Source organism: Tamandua tetradactyla, chromosome 9 (genome assembly GCF_023851605.1).
Source record: "Tamandua tetradactyla isolate mTamTet1 chromosome 9, mTamTet1.pri, whole genome shotgun sequence".
In the NCBI taxonomy this organism is placed as follows: domain Eukaryota; kingdom Metazoa; phylum Chordata; class Mammalia; order Pilosa; family Myrmecophagidae; genus Tamandua; species Tamandua tetradactyla.
Genome location: NC_135335.1, coordinates 97,986,251 through 98,006,805, shown reverse-complemented (window position 1 = coordinate 98,006,805; position 20,555 = coordinate 97,986,251). Strand labels below are relative to the sequence as shown.

At 35.3% G+C, this 20,555-nt stretch overlaps 1 long non-coding RNA gene across 1 annotated transcript in view; it reads right to left on the bottom strand.

Annotated features, from left to right (window-relative positions):
• The window catches only part of LOC143646222 (uncharacterized), a 90,925-nt gene that overhangs the window by 32,249 nt on the left and 38,121 nt on the right, over positions 1 to 20,555 (bottom strand). Inside the window, exons 6-11 of the long non-coding RNA XR_013157393.1 lie at positions 7,477 to 7,550; positions 5,532 to 5,606; positions 3,817 to 3,987; positions 1,327 to 1,419; positions 693 to 762; positions 124 to 196 (exon numbers count right to left, since the gene is read on the bottom strand). This is a non-coding gene — a long non-coding RNA (uncharacterized LOC143646222). The remainder of the gene's footprint in view (positions 1 to 123; positions 197 to 692; positions 763 to 1,326; positions 1,420 to 3,816; positions 3,988 to 5,531; positions 5,607 to 7,476; positions 7,551 to 20,555) is intronic.

Here is a 20,555-nt window from a genome sequence, read left to right as displayed (position 1 = left end):
TGGTCAAAATCTGAATACTGTCTATAGTTTTGTTAGCAGCCGTGTGCAAAGTCAATTTCTTTATTTTGATATGGTACTATAGTTATTTAGGAATTACCTTAGGCAAGCTAATTAAAAGGTTACCTGGATTCTTTACGATTTTTGCTTCCTTCTCTGAGTCTGTATATTCTCTGTATAATTATCACCTCCTTTGAGTCTATAATTATTTGGAAATAAAAAAGTTAAAATCTGAAAACACAAAGATTGAGGTAATAGTCACAAAAGGCCTAAAATAAAATATTGAACTTTTAAACTATTATTCAGTAAAGCTATTTAATCCTAAAAATTCACAGAAATAAAGATATATTTGATTATATGCATATACAAAAGATAATTCAATAACTTATTTTAATAATTATAAGTAAATAAATTAGGAAGTCAAATACAAACTGATACAATTATTTATGGCAAGATAGGTTAGTGGACAAAGCATTGTTCACAGGAATATATGAAGAGCTCTTATAGATCAAATAGAAAAAGCCAAGACTCATAGGGGAAAAAATGGGTAATAACATGAAGATATAACCAGCAATAAACAAGAAATGACAAATAAACATACAAAACAACTTAACTTTTCTATTAGTTAGATGCAGATTTTTTAAATGTTAAACTTTTTATAAGAAATTGGAAAGCTTGTATTTTAATACATTTACCAGTATTTGTTCATGGTAAAGGGCGCTCCCGTGCACATGACAGAGGGAGTGGGGCGTGGTGCAATCATTCCTGCAGGCAAATTAGCAAAATACATTCCAAAAGCTTAAATAAAAAAACCCAATCCTTTAAATCAAGGAGTGTGTATTTAGGAATTTATCCTACCAGATAATAGGGATTTATGAACCATGAGATCCCTCATATCAGTATTTTTAATGTTATTTTATTTCTTTAATAGGCTTTCTTTTCAGAGCAGTTTTGTTTTCAAAAAAGAGTTCCGGTATACCTCCTCTCCACCCTCACCCACATAGTTTCCCCTGATAACTAAGATTAGTATGAAATAAATTATCGTTAACTCAAGTCTATAGTTTGCATTAGAGTTCACTCTGTGTGGTGTAGAGTTCTACGGACTTTGACAAATCCATACCGTTATAGCGACAGCATTATGGCTTCATACATTCTATTTTCACTGCTCTAAATGTGCCCTGTGTTCCACCCAGCTTACAATATACCTTATTAACTTATTTAGGTATCAATCAATCCCTGGACACCATTGACCTTTTTACTCTATAAATCTGTTTTTTCCAGGATATTCTATACTTGGAATTATAAAGTTTGTAGCCTTGCTAGACTTACTTGTTTCACTTTGCAATATGCATTTGTTTCCTCTTGTCTTTTGATGACTTACAAGTGCATTTCTTTTCATTGTTATGCATTGTATGGTTACATCTATAGCAGTATTTTTACACACAAAAAAAGAGAAATATCATAAAAAAGTAATTGGTACTATAAATAAATTATATCCTTGCCACGAATCCTTTAAAAACTGATGTTATGAAAGTAAACTAATTAATGCAGAAAGAAGTTCTTGAATTACTTTTGCATGAAAAGAATGGGTGATACAGAATTATTTTTAATAAAAACTACTATCTTTTTCTCCTAACTTTTGCTAAACTTTATTATTTAAAGTTACTAGTTACAGAATTTAAATTATGTTTTGAAAGATGAGTTTTATCTTATTACTCATTATTAATTTCTTTAATAAAAAATAATATTGTTTGTGTTTTATTATTTCTTCCCAAATACTTAGTATGAGTAAAAAAGAAATGATAAGGTCAGGCAAATTAAATGTTATAGAAATACATATAGAAAGTAACTGTGCTCCAAAATCCATCACCCAATGATAACTACTGTTAAAAAGAAAAATAATGCATTTTATCTAGAAAATGCTGAAATAAATAAAAATGAATGTAGAAAGGAAAATGAAAATAATCTACAATCCATTTTCTGTTAGATATAAAAATAACCCCAAATCTTCACTCTGTTCAATCGAATCAGTACTCTGGGCATATCCTCTAGACCCTTATAAAAGCAGTGCACTACAAAATTCCAAACTCCAAAAGAAAAATTGATATCCTCCATAACATATAATGGGAATACCTAAAATATTTTATAACTTCTAATAGCATGAAACCTTTTTTATTGTTTCTCCTGGTTGACCAATAAAAACATGGTAGCAAAGAAAAGATGTTCAAATCCCATTACAGATCTTATTGTTCCTAACATACATTTTTACTTCTTTTTTTAAGCAAAAGGAGATTGTATTCTGTAGACCATGATGTATGCAATCACAAATAAGAAGCAATTTGAGAATTTGGAAAGTTGACGATACAACAGGATATTTTCAATTAATTAGTTCCATGACGATGAAAGTGTTTAAACGGTGTTGCTTACATCTTTTTAAGTGACAAGAAACTTCTATATTTACCTGTACTAAAAGGGGCAGTGACCTCTGCTTTAAATTGGAAGTAGCCTTAGCTGGCTAAAGTTGCAAGTTATTAGAGCAGGGATTAAATATATTAGATATTTAAATTGCATGAATTTCCCTTTGTTTCTCTTTTAACACAGAAAATATATAATTTGTGATTTTAACACTTTATATTCGGGTTGTGATGTTCATTTAAAGAACTTTGCTCTTACTGTTTGGACCAGTATAATATTGAAGATTTGGAAATGTTAACAAGGAAGCAAGAAGGAAACCATAGCATTCTATGGTTATGATTATTCAGTTTAAAATTTTTCTTATAATAGATATTTAGTTCTTTAAACATGTGTCTTATGCTTTTACACATGTTTTTTTTTCCATGACTCTATTATCACAATATTCAATGAGCAAAGAACCAGATTTAGCATAATAAATGCTCCATAAATGTTTCTACAAAATCTTAAAAGAAACCCTGAATAGAATCAATGTGGCTCCTGTATCCATTATCTCACTGAAATAGTCACATTTCAAAACAGGTACTGTAACAGAACTTTTACATTTGGTATGAAAAGATGTGCCCTCTTTTCCTTGCGTATATTTTTTTAAAAAGCTAATAATGAAATTGCATTAAATGACTTTTTCAGGGAGCTGAGTCTGATACTTCTTATTCGTTAGGGGGAAATTTTTTGTTACCATTCTACTCTATTTTTCAAGGGTAAAAGAAAAATTGTCACTGTTTAAGGTGATCGAGGAAGTCTGTTTGGGTGACACAGATGACCCTGTGGTTTTGGAAATAAGACAGAAGCACAGAATTATCTACAGAAGTAAAATCTATCTGCCAATGGAGAACAAGCAGATTTGATTAAGGTGAGTTATTCTTTCTTTGTTCTTCTTAAAAGATACAAAACATGAGTGATTTGGACGGTTCCTTCTTCTAAGAAATCATTAAATTATTCATTCAAACTGTGTTAAGCTTTGTGCTAGGTACTGAAAATACAAATATGATGAAGATAGAGCCTCCATCTTTATATAAACTCGAAAGGAGAGGCAGACAAACTTATTTTTGTAATACACGATGGTAAATGACAGAAAAAAATCCATAATTAGAAGGTATCAAGAAGAAACAAAGATTGTAATGAATTCAGAAGAAAATCTATTCAAAAAGCAATAGAACTTTAGTTTGCAGAATGATTGAAATTTTGCCGAACACATAAATATGGAAAAGAGAAGAGCGAAATAAAGAGGGGAAAATGCACAGATCCAACACGTGCAACAACATGGAACCTTGGGCAGTACAGTACAGAGAGCATCCCAGAATTTTGTACCAGACAGATCAAAGGTGTCCCCTACATGAAACTTACCTCCTGGTCTTCACACCCTTATGTAATCCTCTCCTCTTCAGTGTGGGATGATGCTGTGACTTGCTTTAAACCAATAGTGTATGGCAAAGGTGATATGGCGTACCTCCTATGATTTTGTTACATTGCACAAGATGATTAGAGTTCACTCTTTGTGGTGTAGAGTTCTACGGACTTTGACAAATACATACCATTATAGCGACAGCATTATGGCTTCATACATTCTATTTTCACTGCTCTAAATGCGTCCTGTGTTCCACCCAGCTTACAGCATTACCTTATTAACTTATTTAGGTATTAATCAATCCCTGGACACCACTGACCTTTTTACTGTCTCTATAAGTCTGTTTTTCCAGGATATTCTATACTTGGAATTATAAAGTTTGTAGCCTTGCTAGACTTACTTGTTTCACTTTGCAATATGCATTTCTTTCCTCTTGTCTTTTGATGACTTACAAGTGCATTTCTTTTCATTGTTATACATTGTATGGTTACATCTATAGCAGTATTTTTACACACAAAAAATGAGAAATATCATAAAATACCATAAAATCTTACTAGCAGGCAAGATTCTTTTTGATGGCTTGGTGAAGCAACGGTTCTGGGGAAGCCCACATGACAAAACTTGTGGACAACATCGAGGAGCTGGCAGTCAGCAAGAAGCCTAGGCCCTCAGACCTACAACTGCAAGGAAATCAATTCCACCAACAACTTGAGTGACCTCAGAAGTGAATGCCTTCCCTGCTTTAACCTCTAGTTGAGAACCTAGCCCTGCAACAAATTTATTGCAGGCTTGTAAGACCCTAAACAAAAGATGCAGCTAAGGCATGGCCAGGTGTCTGTCCCACAGAAATTGTGATATAATAAATGTGTACTGTTTTAAGCATCTAAGTTTGTGATAATTTGTTGCATAGTAATAATTAATACAAAGGGTGAAAATAATGTGAAGCTAGAATTAATTAAATTCTCACTAATTTAATTAATTCAGTTAGTATTGTAGCAGTCTAGTGAAGAGATAATAAATTAAGACAGTAGCAGGCATTTTAGTTTGTTAAAGCTACTGGGGTGCAATATACCAGAAATGAATCGGCTTCAATAAAGGGGATTTAGGATGTTACAAGTTTACAGTTCTAAGGTCTTAAAATGTCCAATCTAAGGAATCCATAGAAAAATATCTTAACTCCAAAGAAAAGCCAGTATCTGCCACTTGGGAAGGCATGTGGCAGGCGTCTGCTGGTCCTTGTTCCTGGTTTCATTGCTTCCAGCTTCTGATTCCAGTGGCATCTATGGGCCCTCATTTAGTTTATCTAGGATAAAACTCTGGGTTTCATCTCTTAACTTAGCATCTCCTAGGGCCAAAGATTTCTTCTTTTCAAGCAACTGTGTCCTGGTCACTATGCTTCTCTAAGCATCTCTGTTGGCACTCCAAGTATCTCAAAATGTCTGTATCTGAGCTTTCTCCAAAATGTTTCTCCTTTTAAAGAACTCCAGTAAACTAATTATGCACAACCTTAAATGAGCGGGTCATGCCTCCATGCAACTAATCTAATCAAAAGGTCACACCCACAATCAGGTGTGTCACATCTCCATGGAAACAACCCAATCGAAAGTTCTACCATAAATAATAGGACAAAATTGGTTTAAAATTAAAGGACATGGCTTTTCTGGGGGTACATAACAGTTTCAAACTGGCACATAGGTTAAATAAAGAGTCATACCTCTAGTTGGTGTTTGGGGTAGAAAAGAGCATTTTAAGGTAGAAGATCCAACACACGTATTCACAGAGCACCATTCTATACGAAAACAGTAGAATAATTAAGCAATTACTCACTTAACCAACATTTAGTAAATGCTTATTGCATTCTAGATATTGTAATTTTTAACTGCCTGGCAAAAGAAGAGAAAATGTCTACTAACTTCAAATATGAAACACATTTTCTGTGGGACTTGATTTAATAAAAATAAGAAGCACAGAAATTCACTAGTCTTTTGTCAGAACCATGGTCCATCCAGTGTATCTGTGTCCAATACTGGTTCCAAGTGTCATAACATGTGTGCTGTTGCAAAAAAGAGGTTCTGGAATGCCTCTAGAAGGCACTAGTTTGCTTCAGTAATTGACTATATTATACTATGAGAAAGGATTCAATAAAACCAGGCCAGAAAATATTACTTAGACCCTGGAAAAGATAGAGTCATTATCTAAGGCAGCATCAGGAACACTGAAGCTGGTAAAAAAGAGAAGAAAGGCAGACCATCGTGCCTCAACAGGCAGAGTTCTAACCTGCCATGCAGGAGACCTGGGTTTGATTCCAGGTGCCTGTCCATGCAAAAAAAAAAAAAAAAAGGAACATCAGCTAAGGACCTAAAATGCAGATCAACAGTGGGTAGAAAGCAGCAGAGCCTTCAAAATACCTACAATGCCCAAAATGCTGTTCCCTGCTCTTAACTCTAGATCCCAGATCAATTCCTATGTGCTTTTTCTTTTACTTTCCTGACAACTAAGTTGCCCAAGAATTTTTTAAAGACATCTCTATATTTTAGTTTATACTTATCACTTCTTAAAGATAAATTTCATAATATTTCCCCGGCTGGTTGAGCAGAAACAGTTATCAGCTCTTAATAACAATCCCAGTCCTTCAGGGGTCACTTCATCACAACTGGAAGGTTGAAGGGGTGTTTCTTCTTTTGTCTTTACAAAACTGAACACAAAGCTCAACAGTCAAGTTGTCAGACATTAGATGGTCTTATTTTGGCAACCCAAATCTACAATTAGAGTTATTTTTCACATGAATATTTATTAGCTTTTCTTCAAAATTGATCGGTTTCATCTGCATTAAACACTTGCTGCAGCCTATTAATTTTCTAATCGATGAGTGCCTGAAAATCGTGAAGCAAGTTTTACTGCAACAACTAATCTCCAAAATCTCCCCACAGATAACTATGCCTCTTAGTATTTGTGCCTTTCAGTGTTCCTCTCCCCTTGTCTGCTATGACAGACGAGCTTATATTTAGTACAATGCAGCAGAAATGATCCTGTATGATGTCAAGGCTGTGTTAGAAGAAGCCTTGTAGTTCTGCCTTGATATCTCGGATGCTTGCTCTGAGGGAAGCTGGCTGCCATGTCAGGAGTTTGGCTACCATGAGGCTACCAAGTCATGAGAAAACACAAGTTGGCCATGTGGAGAGGTCACATGGAAAGATAGATCTTGAGTCACCCTTAGCTTTTCCAGCCCTCCTGGGCCAGAGGTCAGATGTGTGAGAGATGGAGCCATGTTGTTCCTCTAGTCACCCAACTGAGCCTTCAGATGACCCCTGTTCTAGATCACACATCCCTGCAATCTTAAGAGAGACCCGAAGTAAGAACTGGCCAGCTGAACCCAGGCCACCCACAGACTTGTAAGAAATAATAGTCAATTGTTATTTTTAACCACTATATATTTTTTTCATTTTTTTAACCACAATATTTTATGATGCTTTTATTTATTATGCAGCAGTAGAAAACTGGAACACTTATTCATTGGAAAAATCAGTTCATTAGTTCCACTGGTACATTCGGTACCTGTTGTTTTATGAAAAGGGTAGGTACAGACAGATTAATTTCATTCAAATTACACTTTTTAAGAATAAAATATTTCCAGTACACATATATAAGCAAGAACTTACCCGCCTTTTTTGACTTGCAAATAGTTTGATTTCTCATTCACAAAAATGATTGCGAAAATTGCTTTCTCTCTTATCTGAAAAGATCATAATGTGGAATCATTCACTTAATAGACATAGGCCTCTGCCAAAATTGATATCCCACACAAAATTTATCCAAACCTCCAATTTTTACTAAGAAATATATCTTTCTTGGGACATGTAGCTTCTCTTCCTTTCCATGCCTGCGATAGCACCTGGCTTACTTACCAGGACTATTTATGTCATTTGATTATTGAATAAAGTAATTTAACAAATACATTTGAGAGGTGATGATAAGCCAGGCGATACAATGTGTTCTGGTAATGGGATAGTGAACAAATTTGACTTGGTCTCTACCCATCTGGAGCATCGAAATGGTCCCATTGATGGAAATGATCATCATCAGAGTTTCTCAAATTTTCTCCATTCACACTGTTCTCAGGATCGGAATAATGTTTTTCATACAGTCCCTAGTGACTAGCATTCTGTTTCATAAGCAGTTAAGTAAAAATAATTTAATAAGTATTTTGATTCTAACAACCTAATAATTTTTTGGACATAAAACATAAATTTAAAGAAAAAATAATGTTACTTCATTCTTGAATGTCCACAGTTACTTATTAATGGGATGTGTACAATTGTTGGATACCACAAAAGTTCTCAAATGTGGAAATCAAATTAGACACCACCACACTCAACTCCTGCTCTACCCTGAAGTTCATGTGGTACTTGCTTTTTATCACTGGAACCACTGAAAACTCAGCCATGTAAAGATATAACATCAAAGGAAACGTAGCATGATCTAATATGGAAACTGTGATGTACTCAGGCGGATTCATTTCAATTTATTTTCTCACAATTCTGAAGACAAGAAGTCCAAAATCAAGGTTTCATCCAGGCCATGCTCCCTCTGAAGTTTTAAGGAAAGAATCTTTCCCTGACTCTTCCTAATTTCTGGCGGCATCTAGCAATCCTTGTCATTCCTTGGCTTATAGTCACATCACTCCAGTCGCTACCCCTGTCTTCATCTGGTCTTCTTTCTGTGTCTTTGGTTCTAAATCTCCCTAAGCTTTCTCTTATAATGATATCAGTCATTGGATTTAGAGGCCACCTTAACCCAGTATGACCTCCTCTTACATTGATTACATCTTAAAAGAGCCTGTTTCCAAAGCTGCATGCTCATGCATTGGGGATTAGAATCTGAACATTTTCCTCGGAGGGTACAATTCAACTCACTACACTTGAGCAAGTGGTTTGCATCATTTCAACTATGGATGAGTATTATTATCTTTTTGCAAAATTTTAAAATATTCTGCGGAACCCCTGTGAATTTATTACAGAACCCCAAAAGAACCTGTGTACACAGTTTGGGAACCATAGACAAAACAAAGCTAGAGAATCTCACACTGACTTTTGGGGAATGATATATCATGCTACTACAGCGCTTATGGCAAAGACCACGTGGCAAGGATCTGTAGGCAGTCTCAAAGATCTCAGAGCAGTACCTGGTTGACAATAGAAATAGGGACTTCATCTTACAATCACCAGGACCTAAATTCTGCAAACAACACCTTGATTTCAGTGTTAGGAAACTCTGAGCAGAGGAAATAGTTGATCCATACCTGGACTCCTGAGAGATCCTGTGAGATCATAGGTGGATGTTGTTTTAAGCCCCTAAATTTGTGGTAATTTGTTACATAGTGTGTTGGTTCTGGAGTACAGAATACTCCAGAAAAGCCATATTTTAATCCTGATTCAATCTTTTGGGGGTAGCTGTTTCTTTTAATCCTCATTCAAGATCTTAGCATGGAAACTTTTGATCAGATTGTAGGTGTGACCGTTTGATTAGATGAAAATATGACTTCACCCATTCAAGGAGTGTCTTGACTAATTTACTGGATTTTCTTTATTTTTTTTTTTTTGCATGCTATATAACAGGTGTCACATGTCATTCTCCTTTTTCCATTTGAGTATCCCTGTATTGTAGCACCATTTGTTGCATTTTATTGTTTGTTTGCTTTTTTGTTTGTTTAGGAAGTGCATGGGCTGAGAATTGAACCCAGGTCTCCCTAAGGGTAGCCAAGAATTCTACCACTGAACTACCCTTGCACTCCTTTTTTTTGGAGTCTTTTAAAGGGGAAAACATTTTGGAGAAAACTCGAAGCTGACACAGAGAGAGTGACAGAGAGAGAGTCAACAGAGAGAGAGCTGACAGAAACTTCAGAGCCCAGAGCTGACATGGATGCTGATGCTTGGAGAACAGAAGCCCAGCAGATGTCACCATGAGACGTTGAGCAAACCAGAACCTGGAGAGAGCTGAGGGAAGCCAAGAGGTGAAAACCAGCCCCAGAGAAGCAAAATGAGGCCCCATGGAATGGAACCTGAAAGCAGTGGGGCCCAGGACTAAGGAAGCAGCAGATGCCAGCCACGTGACTTCCCAGCTGACTGAGGTGTTCCATATGCATTGGCCTTTCTTGAGGTAACTCTGAGAGGTAACTCTCCCTGGATGCCTTAGTTTGGACATTTTTATAGGCTTAGAACTCTAAGCTTATAACTTATTAAAGTGCCCTTTTAAAAAGTTATCCCAGTTTTGGTATATTGCATTCTGGCAGCTTACAAACTAATACACATAGCAAGAGAAAATTAATATTAAAAGATCAAATTTCATTTCTCTTTCATATAATAGAAACCCAGGACTAATATATTATCTGAGTCATCAGAATACAGGCAGCGACCTCTGTTTTCTGCTCTGTCATTCTGTATTTGTTGCCTCATGGTGTTCTTAACATGGCACCTCAAAATCCAGTCATCACGTCTATTACTAGAAAGAAGAAACAGAGTAAAAAAGAGGGTATGTCCATTCCCCTTTAAGAATATTTTCCAGGAATACACAACACTTGTGCTTTTGTCTCATCGGCCAAAGTTCAGTTACCCGGTCACATTAGCTACAAATGTGGTTGAGTAAAGGAAGGATTTTGATAATCTAGAAACACCAAAAGCTAACATGTTCCTAAGCAATCTCATCCAAGTGAAAACTATTTCAAGGGGATAGATGGCAATAAACTTGTGGTTACTCTGTGTTATTTTCGGAAGAAGGATTCATATGCTATATAAATTAAAATGTATACAGAGCTCAGAGCTTGGATTTAATTACATCTGAATTCAAATCACAACTCCTCAATTTATTATGTGGCCTTGAGAGACTTGTTTAACTTCTCAGAACATCAGATTCATTTGCTTGTTTTAACTTACAAAATTGAGCCAAGAATTCCAAATTTTAGGGGGAAAAAAAGAATGGGTATTTTAATTCCCCTGCTCTGACCATAAGTTTACATCAACACTATAGGAAAATGAAATGGAACATGCAAATTTAAATATCAAAGAATATTTGTTAAGAATAATAAATTACTTTAAATTGACATTTTCTTTACTCTTTTAATGATTACCCACAATATCATCTGCAACATAAAGTTGCTCTTGTTTAGCTATAATAAATCAATTCTGTTAACACAGCGAAGATATCAATCTCTATTTGCTAGAGCTGGTATGCATTCATCCAGTTTCTTGTTAGATAGTATGTTCTTTATTAGAGAGAAGGAATTTATACATTTGAACGTATATGTGTCCATCTACATACCACATATACATTGGAGGTATATACTCTATAGTTATGTGTGTAGTATACATATTTGTGTTTACAGAATACTAACAGTAGCAGATTCCTTTATAGCAAAGGAAAATAGAAATTTAAGGAAATTTATATGCATCCATTCACATCCTCATTCAGTGATTTTTCTCAATATGTGGTCGGTATAAGAAATTTAGAAATTAAAGATGTAGAGATATGAAAAGGCACTGATCAATAAAAAAATAATAGCAAATTCAATAACAAAAGAAACATTCACATGATAATATAAAGTATGTACCAATTAATATAGGAAGGGACATCTTTCTGAATATTGATAAACCCAACGAAGATGCTTAAAAAACCCAGAATTTGCCTAAAATAACAAATAATTATGGAAAAATGAGAATGAAGGGTCAAACTCATTTTCCTACCTCTTTAAAACCATACTTTGTTTCATTGCATGACAACAGAAATTATGATAATTGAGAATTTGTAAATTTCCTGGTTTTAATTTGCTGATAATTTGCTTCGTTAATGATTATAATTTTGAGCCATTCGAACACCAGTTTTAGAGAAAAATCTTTTTTTTAAAAGAAAAAAGATATTCCTGAATTACAAATAATTGAGCCCTATTATTGTCTGTGCGTGGGCCAGGGAGTAGGAGAAAGTGGAGTAGTTAGCCTTAATTATCTGGATAATTTATTTCTGTCAACCCAGCCTTGGTGCCCTTTCCTTTCAAAACTGAAAAGTTATATTAGAAATTATAGTTCGTCTTAAAGGAACTATAACATTAGAGATGACATTTCAGCACATTTGTGGATAAGTTATTTCCACGATGTCACCTTTCCCTGTGATGGTTGTACAGTGTTCCTATGGTAGGATAGAGATTGAGAGAGTGGATGACAGAAGGGTCAGGGGACTCTTCTGTCTCGCTCAGAGCCTCCTTCCATTGCCATCTGCAATCAGATTGTTAGCATGTCAGCTCAATCTGTCAGAATCCCCTGAGTGCTGCTCAGCCAGCTAAAAGAAAATACCTTGTATATTTGCTGTGGATGCGCCTTAACAACACCCAGTCGCTCAGTCATGCAGCCTAAATGGGGCAGCTGACGGCACCTTCACACCAGTGTACAATAACTGAGCTTCCCATCCGCGTGTCTTGACCTTATAAGAAGGCCCAGCAAAGGGCCAAGATGAAGAGCCCAGAAAGGTTTGATTGCTACTAACCTTCTCTTGTCTGTTAAAAATGGCAGCTTCTTTTACTCCAGTCAGTCAGAAACAAATGTAATAAAACAATCTCTACTAGGAAAACTAGGAAGGCATTTCCTTTTTGCAGTGATGACATACAACCACTAGATGACACCAAGAGATAGTTTCTATATGTCTGATTAATATCCCTTATTTTGTTGCCTGTTCAAAAGGTGACATTCTTGCTAAGAGTTCCATTGAGATCACAGACTTAGGCCACAGATGGGGTGTGCTATGTTTTTAGAGTTTCCTTGCTTTGACATTATCATTTACCATCCAATCGGAAAACTAAACAAGATAAACAGAAGCAAAAACAAAAGCCAAAATTGTCAGATATGGACACTCAATCTTGAATATTTCTACTTTTCTTTCTTGCTGTATATACTATTAATAAGGTATTATGGGGGAGAGTCATTTTGGGAATTTTGGAAAGATTTTCCTGTACCACTAGCATAAAATATGAGGGGCTTGACACTCAACGGTAATAATTTTCCCCCAGACTACTTTTCTCTTCTTTCTTTTCTTTTCTTTTCATTACTTTTCTTTCCTTTTTTTGAAATTAGTGTTGTAGGTTTATAGAAAAATCAGGCATAAAGTACAGAGTTCCTATAGTTAGCAGTACAATTAGTTTCATTAAAACTAATGTAATTACAATCTCACTCACTGTAATTACAATGTGGTACAAATGTACCACACTCATGCAAGGTGTGAATAATGATAATAAAATGTGTTATGGGAACCCAAATTGCATTTTATTAGCCAAGTCTCAGGAATTTGCTAATATCTTTTACTTGGTTGTAGGCAAATTGATCTGTTCATGTGTCCATGTCAACAAGGGAAAAGAAGCCTTAAATACTAAGAAGCTTGAATTCTCAGGTGATTATTTAGATTTCCTTTTAAAAATAACTGATGCTCAATTTCAGATTTAGAATGCTGTTGGTTCATTGCAAATTGACACTATTTGTATTTTGAGGGCCCTTTTAAACTTTAAAGCAGTAGCTTTACTATGTAAAAATATTGTTTTAATAGCAGAGTATCTATATAATAAGAGTTGCATAAACAAATTTCTGAATGTGCTGACTGAACCAGTAAAAATATTTAGCATTCCAAGTTCATAACAAAACTGTTCATATTGGATACATAATTTCTTATGATGTTTCAATGTGCAGCTTTGAAAATATAATGACGATTTTGTTATTTTAGCAACCATTGCCAGTTGGTAAATTAAACTACATTTCTTTCACAGAATACATTTATTATTAACAAAAAGGGTTTACATTAATTAAATGATGGGGGAAATAAATGTTCTGTGGTTGTAAAAGCAACATTTGAGATATATGATCATTTCCAAGAACTAAATGTATGGAAATTAAGATAATACAAATTCACACTCATGAATTGAATCGTAATTTCTTTTTAAGCAAAAGATGTGCATATCAGTCAATTTACAAATCCGCAATGACGGGGAAAAACAAATACAACTTCATGCTTCAGTCACCTTTTATATTTTTGAAACCAAAATTCAATACATCTTTTCTGTTTTCTGTATGAATCATGAGTTTTAGAGAATTCTCTGAAATTATGACAAGATTTTCTTATTTAAATATCACTTGTATTTCAAAATCAACATACAAAGGCATACTTCACATTAAATATCCTCATTAGAAAACTCCTTGCAAGTTGGATAAGAAATGTTGGTTCTTATGTAGATTTTTTCATCCCTTTCCTTTCTTTTTAAATGGAAAAACTAAGGATGGACCCACTAAAAAATTAGTGTTTTTTTTTTCCAATACAACAAACACTAACTTTATTATACATTTCAAATGGATAATTTTCATAAGATTTACTCTGAAATTCTACAAGAACATTGAAAAAGAGTCACTGAAAATAGTTTACTTTCGGAAGAAATTTTAGAATCTAAGAAAGGAGTCATTTTAATCTATTGAAGGATATAGGTGGAGAAAGATCTTGCAGTTTGGCACCAATCACTGATTCTCCCCATGGTTTTACTGACTTGTCTTTCCTGCTTAATTGCTTATATCTATTTTCCATTTCTAAGAGAAATATGAATTTAAAGTCTATAAGGTAACACACATAGACACACATATGCACACACATACACCCCTCATTCTAAAATGTATTAAAAATGGCTGCAGAGCAATGCTGTTTTGTAATTCAGTGACATGTTAACTCTTCTTTTGTGATTGGAAGCCATGGATTAGTAGATGTCACCTTCTAACTCTTATTATAAGCAGTTAAATAGAGACATGGTAATGGAAGGAAAATGATCCCTGGGATTTTCTCATACCCAGTCAAAATGGATCAAGAAACAACATCAAGCTAAATTTGGTATTTTTTGTTGTTCGTGACTTATTTGTCTCACAACCTTTGCAGTCACTTACGCTGAGATGTTTTGTCATTTATTATCTCGATGAAAAACTTTGGATTATCATTCTTCGGAGTTTTAAAGGAGACCTCACCATGCCACTTACAAACAATTTGGCCATCTAATTTATTTTTCTTCTTTTTAAATTTTTTTTTTGATAGAGATATTTTCTTTATTTTCCCCTCCATTTACAGGTGCAGAATTAAAGCACACGTGTGCTCACTATATTATTGATGCACTTAAGTGGAGTGTTCCAAGGCATGTAATTACCGTGTGGGCTTATGGCCCTGAAGTAGCCGGGGATAGTGGTGCCGCATATCCATGATTTGAAGGACATACAGTGATGATTATAGAGGCAGTACTCTACATCCATTCCAGCCCTTTTGTGTTTAGCTGGTTGTCATGGCAAATAATTGGATAGAATTTAAGCCACTTTCTTCCAAGTGGGAAATTCATAATTTTACCCTTCACCTAATTTTGTAGATACTTTTAAAGAATCTTAAAGTTTCTAAAGGAATGACGTAGAGCAGTGTGGGAAAAAAAAATTCACAGACAGCACGCATCTCGGAAATTAGACTTCTGTTTCTTTGGGTAATGAAGTCAATTTCCTTTTGCATCAATTTGCTTCATTTGCTTATAACCAAGTCACAGACTTGGAGTTTTTTCAATAAAACATGGTTTGCTTTGACAGTTTACTTCTGAGAGAAATGGAAAAAATATTTTAAAAACGTGTATCTTATTAAATTGTAGCTAAGATGACATTTTGCCTAGGGTCATATCTGGAAAAGGGAAAACCCTTTCAAAACACTGCTGAAGGAGGAAATTGTAAATTGACATGGCTTAATAGCACAATAGGGTCTGCCATGGTGGGGGTGGAAAGCAGGATTAATTGACTCAAAGGATATATAAGTCATTTAATAACAGTGTATTTCAATCATTATCTTCTATTTTAGCTGCATAACATTGAAAGGTATATGTAGTATAATAACCTTCCCTTTTTATCATAAAATATATCATGAAATCTTAGACAATACAGAATGGAAATCTTTGGAATATCATCCTGTGCAATTATTCTGAGAGAAAGCAGTCGTTCAGTCATTTTTTTTTTAAATAAGCCCCTATTGTTATACCAGCTCTCTGCCAGGTATTGAGAATAATGTGATAAAGAAACAAACAATAAAGAGAACAAGCACCCAAATAAAAGCAATCATGCCCTCAAGAAACTTGCATTCTAAAGAAGAGGTAAAAATATGGACGATGATGACACTGAGAACTGTGGGCACTTTATAGGTGTGATTAATTGTGTATGACATTAGCATCCAAATCTGGGTTCCTAATGCCATCATGCTCTGGACAAAAAGGTCCCCATGCAAAATGTCCTTGGTGTTGATTGCAGCACTGCACATGTCCTCGTAAGCTTAGCTGTACATAAGTACTAAATCAGATCGTAGACAGTGCAATGTGAAAACAGGGTGGAATCCTAGATGATGTGACATGCTCCTTTAGGATTGGACTTCCTGCCCCCATGCTCTGAGCCATGACTCCTTAGTCAAAGTAAAGGGAGTTTTAACAAAGAATTGAGAAGATGTGCAAACAAAATGGTGGGAGACAGAGAAGCAGAAACAGAGGGAGACAGAAACAGAGGCAGAAAAGAGATGAGCTTTACTGTATTACTTAGAAAGTCTACTGCTCATAACTGTAAATTTTTATTAAAGTTTCAATTTTGCCAGTGTCTCACTGCTCCGATTTTTCATTCATCTTCAGAAAATCAACCCTATGGGTCAGTGGCTGACTAAACATTTAAAGCTAAATAATACTATCAGTATGAAAAAATAGTTTGACCCATTCAAAACAGAATTTAACTAGATCCCCATAGTCCTGACTATGGTTTCTGTGATAGCCTAAAGATAAAACATCGGACTGTTGCTTCAAAGGAGCTTTTGTTTTATAGTCGCTCAAAGTCAGATTTACTCTGAAAATCTCAATGAAAACAGACACCATTGTGTATATATTGTGCAGTCTGGAAGAGTTGAGACAAACTGGACCGAAAACTAAGAAATCTCTTTTCCCACCAATTTGTTAGTTATTTTTCAGTACTTTGAAAGCATACTGTCCTTTTTCTCTTCACCAGCATTCTGGGTTTATCTTTAGCTTGACTGAGGTATTCTGAGGAAGAGAAATGTAAACCTCAGATCATATATGAGGTTCTTTGAGATCCGCTAAGATAAAAGCCAGATACAATCAATTCTTAGTGTTATAATTACACATTATAAGGAAGAAGAGAACTATGAAAAGTCCATAAAGAAATTGAGAAAGAAAATAAAACTGATACATATTCACAAACATCTTCTACACTTCCACCAAAGTATAATCTAAAAACCATTCAGTCTTTCATTTGCAAATGTCTACAAATGGGCACCTGAAGAGCTAAAAGGTTACCGTTGATGCTCAGCCAATTTTAAGCAAGTATTATATTATTCCAGTGTACTGGGGAAGCTTTCTAATGGAAGAGATTCTTCTCAGGGCAATTATAGTTAAATGCAGAAACTGAAATGTGTAGTTTTTTGTTATTAACTGAAAGGGATACTGAAGAAGTCACATACTGTAGCTTACTTAATGCACAAAAACAATATAATTGCTAAGTGTACATCACAAAGAACTAACCTATTCTTACTCTAACATTTACCTTTCTCTTCATTATGCAACTGGTAGGTCATATCTGCCTATGGTATGCTGTACTTAAATAACTTTGGGAGGTCTTTTGCCCCTTGAGATTTTCATGCCTAGAAAAGACTTCCCTTAGAAATTTACCCAAAATACAAACTTAGAAATAATAATAAAAGAGTTAAGATCTTTTAAAGATCATTGTGTGCCAAAATATGAGAGTAATAAGTTCTGGATGGATCTCAGAACAGAAAAACAAGCTTACATGCAACAAAACAGTTTCAGTAAGATGGTGATAGACATTTCTTATTGAATACAGAGAAGGGTTTTCATTCCACACATAATTTTCAGATTACATCAGAGAATCATCAAAGCTTGCCTATAAATTTAACTTCTCATCTCCTGGCTTTGAAAAATTCTGTATGGAGTCTGTTGAATCAGAACTTTATTAACTGTGAAGTTCCACCTATAGGGAACAAGTTGAAGTATTGCATACCCATCCTTTTGCCTCTGTGAAAACCTAGCATGGACTCACATCCCTTTGAACTCATTTTCCTTTGATGCCCCATGTAAACCACTTTAAATAAATCTAGCAAATCAAGGAACAGGAAAGTAGTAAGCATTCATAAAATTGTTTGTACATGTAGACTTAAATCTTGAGGTTACATACACAGTGGAAATACTTTGTAAAATGATTTTAACAACAAAATTATTTTGTCTCCTATGAATTACTCCTGCTACAGCTATTGCTATTTTAGTATATTAGCTGCAGGGATTGGCAAGACACAGATGCAGAAATCGATTTATTTTCTTTTTCTTTACTTCACATATTGTAAAATTCACCCTTTAAAGTGTTGATTTGGTGATTTTAAGTATATTCACAAGGTTATGCAACCCTCACCACTATCAATTCTACTGTTTGCTCTACTTTGTTTAGTTTCTTATGGTGGAATATTAGGTTATTAATTTAAGAACTTTCTCATCTTTTTCTCATTTTTTAATACAGGCACTTATAGATATAAATTTCTCTCCCAGCACTGCTTTAGATACATTCCATAATTTTTGGTAGATTGTGGTCTTGTTTTCAATCATCTCAAAATATTTTCTAATATCCCTTGTGTGTTAGTGAAGTTTCTCCAGAGAAACAGAACCAACAGGAGAGATTTGTAAATATGAGATTTATGAAGGTGTCTCACACCAACCACAGGAATGGAAGAGTCCAAAATCTACAGGAGAGGCCGTGAAGCTGGAAGCTCCGATGAATGGTCTGGAGAAACTCCACAGGAGAGGCTTCCTGGCTGAAGAAGCAATGAAAGTCTCTCTTCTTCCTTAAGATCCCTCAAATGATTGAATTATCTTGTTGTGGGGGACACATCTTACATGATCGCAGATGTAATCAACTACAGATCAAATCAACTGACTGATGATTTAATATACCAGCGTCCCAATTTATCAACCAGCCAGGAAATATCCTTGCAGCAATAGTTAGGCCAGTGCTTGCTACTGGGCATTGTCACTCGGCCAAGTTGACACCAGTACCTAACCATCACAGTCAACCCCTTATCAACCTGGCACCTACATACATCGCCTTGAAACATGCTTAATTTCCAAACAGAACACAATAGCAGACATATATTTCACTTAACAATACTCAACTGTCCTATGTACTATGGGAAATACACTACAGCTCTCCAGAATAGGGTGGAAGTCCTTAGGTAACATTCACTCTTAAACTTTATGTCCTTTATGTCCTTTTAAATCTTAAAACATGAGCAACTTATGTCATATGGTAAGAGGAAAGCAAGATATTTTCTATGAACAAATACAAAAATACTCATAACAAAACAGGGAGGAAATAGTCATATAATCACAGTCCTCAATTCTGCAACTGGTTCATATGGTCATAGATCATATTTATCACTACCTTCTTCTACTACCCATTCCATGTTTCCTTTATCCTTAGTAAGCACTTTAGCTGGCTATGGTTCTTTGCCAAATGGCTGAACCAAAACTTCATTCCTGAAGTTTGTGGGCCACTGGTAGTCCTGCCTGGATTGCCTTGTTGCAGCTTTCCATTAACTTTAATCACAGGGCATGGTAGAAATAAGAGGCATCCTAGGGGATCTCTTGTATTCCTGGAAAACTCTTCTTTACCTCCATTGTGTAGTTGCAGTCCTATTTCCCCTTGATAGTTAGAATCAATAACCCCAGACAGAATACTAATCTCCTTTCATTCCTTTTGATTCAGTAGCATGAGAAGCCCAAAGTGACTGGGTGGCAGACTTAACCTCCAGTTCAAAAGGAGACATTGTTGTGTCTCCCGGTAGGAGCACTCCTCCTTTTGGAACTAAGAGCTTTAGAGCAGCAGAGCTTAAGGTTTCAGGGACAGGAAGTGCTCTAGTATGCTAGCTGCCAGAATGCAATATGCCAGAAACAGAATGGCTTTTAAAAGGGGGAATTTAATAAGTTGCAAGTTTACTTAGGCCGAGTTCTAAGGCCGAGAAGATGTCCCAATTAAAACAAGTCCATGGAAATATCCAGTCTAAGTCATCCAGGGAAAGATACCTTGATTCAAAAAGGCCAGTGAAGTTCAGAGTTTCTTTCTCAAGTGGAAAGGCACATGGTTTCTCTCTCATCTGGAAAGGCACATGGTGAACACGACATTGACTGTTAGCTTTCTCTCCTGGCTTCCTGTTTCATGAAGCTTCCCAGGAGGCATTTTCTTTCTTCACCTCCAAAGCACTGGCTGATGGACTCTCTGCTTCATGGCACTGCAGCATTCTCTGCTCTCTCTGAATCTCTCACTTTCTCCAAAATGTTTCCTCTTTTATAGGATTCCCATAAACTAATCAAGACCCACCCAAATGGGTGGAGACACACCTCCACCTAATCCAGCTTAACAACCACTCTTGATCAAATCACATCTCCAGGGAGATGATTTAATTACAGTTTCAAACATACAATACTGAATAGGGATTAGAAGAAGTGACTGCCTTTACAAAATGGGATTAGGATTAAAACATGGTTTTTCTAGGGTACATGCATCATTTCAAGCCAGCACAGGAAGTAAAAATTTTCGTAATGGATCATTAGGAGTGATAGTGAGTCATGTGACTCCAATTTCTACCCCTTGACTCC